This window comes from Zosterops lateralis (assembly GCF_965231275.1).
Source record: "Zosterops lateralis genome assembly, chromosome: 2".
Classification (NCBI taxonomy): Eukaryota; Metazoa; Chordata; class Aves; order Passeriformes; family Zosteropidae; genus Zosterops; species Zosterops lateralis.
The window spans coordinates 90,027,984-90,033,983 of NC_139763.1; the positions used below are offsets into that span (position 1 = coordinate 90,027,984).

General features: G+C 45.1%; 1 protein-coding gene across 2 annotated transcripts in view; it reads right to left on the reverse strand.

Annotated features, from left to right (window-relative positions):
• Positions 1-5,396, reverse strand: part of CASR (calcium sensing receptor) — a 74,898-nt gene extending 69,502 nt beyond the window's left edge. The window contains exon 1 of one of the 2 annotated variants that reach the window (XM_083883631.1): positions 5,337-5,396. The gene's annotated coding sequence lies outside the window, so the exon portion shown is untranslated. Of the gene's footprint in view, positions 1-5,317 lie in introns of both variants that reach the window. The other variant, XM_083883632.1, reaches the window with a different exon arrangement.
• Positions 5,397-6,000: the final 604 nt, after the last annotated feature.

Sequence of the window (6,000 nt, forward strand, 5' to 3'; positions counted from 1 at the left end):
ACACAGGACCTGCAAAAGATCTACTCTGTGCACCTGAAATGGTACTCACTGAAAATTTTAAAGGTACCTGAATCTTTCTGGGAAGATGAAGGGGTGCAAACAAAACTGTGTGACACCCAGGTCCCTAACCTGTAAATTCACTGATGAACTCCATCATCAGACCTCAATCTCCCTTTCCCCTTGTCACTGTGGAGTTTTATGCAATGGCCCATGTGAACACAGCCATGAGTGGATGGTTCCATGGACCTCCTGAGTTTGGTGGACACTTTGATGCTAACAGCAAGTATGAGAGACATGTATCTGTTGCATTCACTGGAACAATCTGTCTGTTTCCAACCCTTATGCTTCCATGTCTAGTTGGTACTAGAGGAGCCAGGAATAATGGGGCCAGAGGAAACCCCCCACAGTATTACATTCATTCAACAGTCTTTAGGAATGTTCCTTTACACAGGCAGCTCTTAAACAAACTTCACGAGTAAAGCTTTATTAATGGTGCCAGGCCATGAGTGAGCAGGAGGGTAGAAAAACAGGAATAGGGAATGAATGTCTTCCTTTTCAGGAAGATTAGGGCTACAAGGTAAAAAGAAAGCACAGAGGACAGAAAGCAGACAATAGAAGTTAGATAGTACATCTTGGGGGGAAGGACAGCATCTGTTAAGCTCTGTCTTGAGAAGACAAGAAATTGAAAGATGAAGAATCTTTCATCTCCTTAACCTAATCTGCCTAAGACTACTTCAGCACTCTGTGGCAGGGACCAGTTTTCTTTTCTGTTTGCAGAGCACACTGTAGATGACTATTCTGGTTTATAACATGTTCTCCTAAGTGAAGACAAGGATCAGGTCAGGAGCCCCACTGCTTGCAAAGCCCAGCAGACTCTGAACAGTGCAGTGGTGCTGGAAGGCCTCACTGACTGAAGGCTGAGCTGCTTACAGCAGGAATGATTTCTAGCAACGCTTCAACATCAGATTTTACTTTGAGTTGCTCCTAAATGTTCTGCTTCTCATAGTACGTATGAAAAGAACCCCCAAACCCCTAGTTTCTCAATGTTTTAATTCAAGATAACAAGTGTCCAAGAATATCAGCAGTCCAATAGGCCAAGAGAAGCATCGAAGGTCAAATTCTTTAAAGAAAAAATGATCTTTCTCTAAATTAGTAAACCTATATATATGTTGATTATTCATGCTAATCATCTGAAAAAAATCCTGAAATCAACTGTAAATTTAATTATTTCCTGTGTATTTGGTTTGCTCTGACAGGTTGATACATCGGCTATCTATCTTTTAAAGCTCCCAATTACTATTTTCAAGTAGAAAATTTAATTAAGAAAAATTTCTAAATGGATCCCATAATTTAAGAAAGTGTAGTAATGATTTTATTGTTACTTATTAGAGGTCACTTATTGTGTTTCTAACTTATTAAGATGAAATATCTGGTTTTAGATGGTGATACTGTCACAAATCTCAAAAATAGTGTATTTGTGCAAACTATTATAGAAAAGAAAAATAAGCCCATCAAGAAATTCCTGTAGATACTAGCATGGGCACCAAGGTAACTTTTTTAAACTGATGTCAACAGTTTAGCTGCCATGATCAGAGTATTCACATAACTTACCTACTATTCTTTGTGTTGACTGACTTTTATCATTTATTTCAGAACCATACCTTCTGACTGACTCACAGCTATGTAATCATTTTTTGAGAGGACTAAATTCCATTTCATGACTGGCTACAGGCTGCATCATAAATTCAAGACTCCTCACTCTCCACTGATCTCCCACAGATGCCAAAAGGAAGCTTGTACAGAGATCAAAGGAAGAATTTGGGCTCTGTGTAGTAAAATAAAACTTTCAGTTGTTATTTTTTACATCACATTCAGAACCGCTTACTGGAAAATGTTCCCTTTGCTAGGATCATTGCCACCCTTGCCTACTGTTTCTTTTCCCTTTCCCATCCTTCTTTCTTTTCTCTGTCTTCCTTTTCTTCTCTTTGTGCGTGTCATCACAGATGCCCAATCCCTGTGCACTGTGTTGGAATGGTCACTGTAACACACGCAGTGCCATCACTAACCACAAGTACTTGCATTCTGACAACTCCAGAGGAGCACTGGCTCAAATCTGTCTCCAAACTGAGGACACAGCACAGTGGCCCTCACTTTCTCCTCAAGAGAATGTTGCATATTTATATCTGCAACGTCACAACTGGGTTTTAACATCTTCTTCCCCTTCCTTCCCCTCCAGTATTTTTCAAGAATCAAAAATCACGACCCAGGCATTTACTAACTGCTTTACCCACATCAGACACTCACCCAGTTGTTCTGTATCTCATCCACCCAAGTATTCAACACCAAGTAGTGTCTATTCTAGGCAATGGAGGCAGAGGCAGGTTAATATGCCAGCCCCAAGTGCCTCAAATTAACTATTAATAAATAAAAATTAAAATTTCTGTAGCATAAAGTTTTCCCTCCAGCTCCAAAATGGATTTAGATCAGCAAAGCTGGTTTCAGACCAGGGGTTGTAGTTATAAGGACCACATGAAGGCTGCAGATCAGAGAAGTGGTCAACCAACCCTATGCACCACAACAATCAGTTGAATCATCCTGAAAATGGAAGGAAAAATGACCAGATACTTTTGAATCCCTCTGCTTTGCCTGTTCTCATATGTCAGCCATACCATAAAACAGTGCAATATTTTTTGCATAGAAATTACAGCTTTAGAAACCTCTGTTTCTAACAAAGGTATTTCTAACAAGACTCTGTGAAGTACAGCTCTTATCCTCACTTTTTTGAAACCAGAAAACTGAAAGAAAATGGTTTGTCTGAGGTCAGTGTCCAAGCCCAGAACAGATTCTGGAATGGTCCTTACAACTGAATCACTAAATCGTGTTGCCTTCACCATCATTTCATGTAGGCATGAAGAGATTATAATCTCTCATGTTTTGTGAGCTGGGCAGTTCATCTCACCTAACTTTCTCAGCTGAAAAAAAAAAAAAAAAAAAAAAAAAAATCCTTACATGGATTTAGCCTTGAAACATCAGCAGAGAAAATTCTGGTACGAAAGCTACCACCTCTCTGTCAATGTCCTCCCTCAGTCTACTTGGTGTCAATAATGTTTGCAAAATCGTTCGCACAAATTAGTGCAGGTAAAGAATTCTGCACTCTTGCAGTTAATAAGTGACTGAGAAAGGCTGTCAATTTATGCAGAAGAGGTTCTTTGCAAGCAACAATAGATGCAACAGCTTGCAACCAACATGCAGATGGAATGAGAATGAATTGAAAAGGTCCCCTTGTCTCACTCGACATTTCTGCTCATAATTCAGAAGATAATCCCAATAATCTTATCAAATACCTAGAAAATATTAAAGTTTGAGAATGGTAGAAAGGGTGTCAGGCTGACAGACCTGGGATCTGAATTCTCCCACTGAGCCATAAGGTTTAAAACAGGAGGTAGCTGTTCAACCTTTTCTGTCAATATTGGTCTATTGACACTTTGAGAATGATGTCAGAATTTTGCCTGCATGTCATCCACTCTATCACTAGCCTTTCTGAGAAGTTAAAGTTAGAACAGTTTGGTGTCAAATACTGTAATGAGATTTGACACACACTTGGGCACGGAGTTAGGATCACCCTAATAATGTTATAGATGTCTCCAAACATCAGCTTTGTTCTGTCCTAGAACAAAAGAAATTACTTTGGGATGCTTTGTATGGTTTCTAGTCACTAACCTGCCATAATCAATCCTCTTTAAAAATAATTACATTTCAACAGCTTCAATTACATTAATTAAATGCTAACTAGATTTTGGAATAGCATTTCTTCTGAACAGCCATCACCACTGCTCAGTTATACACATTCCCAGTAATCATCCAACTAATTTACTAATTTTTCCACTCTTAAAGCTAGAAAAGATTTGGTCTTCACAACACAGGGATCGATGGCCAGATCCCAGTGAATGCACAGAGCACAGAAACAGATTTGGTTCTTGGGGCTGAAACTTCTATTTCTCATTGCAAAGAGAGCTTAGTCCTGCAGTCTGGTGAGGGGCGAGGCATAGAACAGTAAGTTGAAAAAAGTGCACAACTGCCCAGCCTCAGACTAAATCAAGAACAGGAGTTAAGGTCTCTAATTTCCACAATTAGCATAAGCACTTTCAGGGACACTACAGCGCCTGGGAAATAGCCTTAGCAACGCCTCACTGATACTCCCCTGACCTTGCCCCTCCCAGCGCATCCTCTCTACATTTACGCCGGATGGTGAAACTCGAGTAGGAGGCAAAAAAGTCCCAACTGTGATAGAGACGCTACTCAAAGGGGAAATCGGGAAAAGTCTGCAAAGTCACTCTCCTCCATGATACATGACCAAACAGGAGAACTGCACTGGCCATGGCTGGGAGATAGGGCTACCAGCCCCCTCCTCTGCTCCTCTGAATCCAGCCCAGAGTGTCCAACAAGGTTAATCTAGTTTGCATCATGGCTGCACAGAAAGGCAGAAGTGGTTTTGGGGGGTAGAGCCTGAGAGGGAGCAGGAAGGCGGTGCAAAATGGACCACCTGTTTCAAGTCGGAAAAAAAACCCAAAAAACAAAAAACAAAAACAGTAAAAAGGGAAACACTTCAAACGAATATGGAAATAATTTTAAGTATCATATCCTATATCAACATATGTAAAAGTGAGGATTTTAAGAGCAAATTCAGGACTTCTCAAAAACTCTCTTTAGACATATGGTGAAGTTTGTTTGGAATAGTGCTAAGGCTTCAAAACCTCGTAATTGTGGTATAAATCCGTTTTCAAGGTCCTGCTATTAGCCACTTTCTATCAGGATCAGCGAGGTGATTTTTTTCCCAGCGCGTGTGATTTCAGTAAAACAACTTGTTGCTCTTTAAAGTTTTGTTATGAATTACTGTTCTTCTTCCCCGCAATATTATTTCTAGATAACTTGAGCCAGAGAAAACACCTCAGAGCTCTACGGAAACTTCTCCTTTCGCCTGATCCTACATGTATCAGAAAACCACCCTGCCCAAGATATGGGGAGGGGAGGCGGAGGGGTCGCTCCGTGGAGTTACGTCTGCACCTGGCACGGCCGGCGGGGCTCAGCCTCGAGTGCCCCCGGCTCCCCGTCGCCCTCACCCCGCCTGGCCACAGGGGCTCTGCTTCTCCAAGTTTCTGCACCCCAAAGCCCGACCTGGGCTGTGAAGCGCTCCCCGCCCGTCAGACCCCGCTCCCCCGTGTGCCCCCAGCGCGGACGGGCCGGTCCCGGCGGGAGCGCTGCCCGCCCGGCCCCGCTCCCATCCCCATCCCCATCCCCATCCCCGGCGCGCACCCACCTGCCCGCGCCCCGCTCACCTCGTCCCGCCGCCGGGGCCGCTCCTGCCGCCACCAGCTCCTGCCCTCACTCCGGCGCTGGGCAGGGCGGCGGCAGCAGCATCCCCCGCCGGCCCCCCAGCTGCTGCGGCGGCACTTGCAGCCTCACGGGAACCGGCGGCGAGGGGAGGAGGGGGTGGGGGAGAGAGAAACCCCTGGCCAGGGCCCCGTCCCAGCCCTCCCCGCCGCCTCCGGCACCCGGGCCCGCTCCCACGGGCCACGCAAGGCGGGGCGGGCGGCGGCGGCGACCGCGGGGACCCGCCCGGGCGCTCCTCGCTCCGCGCCGCCCCGCGCTGCCCCGCAGGTACCGGGCGGGCACCGCGAGTACCGCCCCGGAGCGCAGGGAAGCCGGATACCTCTCCCCGAGCCTCCTGCAGCCGGGATTCGGCGGCTGACCCTGCGGCTCCCCGTGCAGCGGCACTCGACAGGTTGGCACTCGGGTGCTTAACCCTGCAGCGGGACGCTACCTCGGGGGAAGAAGAAAAAAATAATAATTAAAAAAAAAAAATATCATTGCTTGCTTAGTTTTCTTTTCGAGACTGGGGTCTTCTTCCAGCTCACAATGAAAAAGTCTGAGCTCCCAGTTTATGTGTTCCCTGGTACCTGAAGCTCGCACAGGTACCTGTATTTCTTGAAGACGAAAATC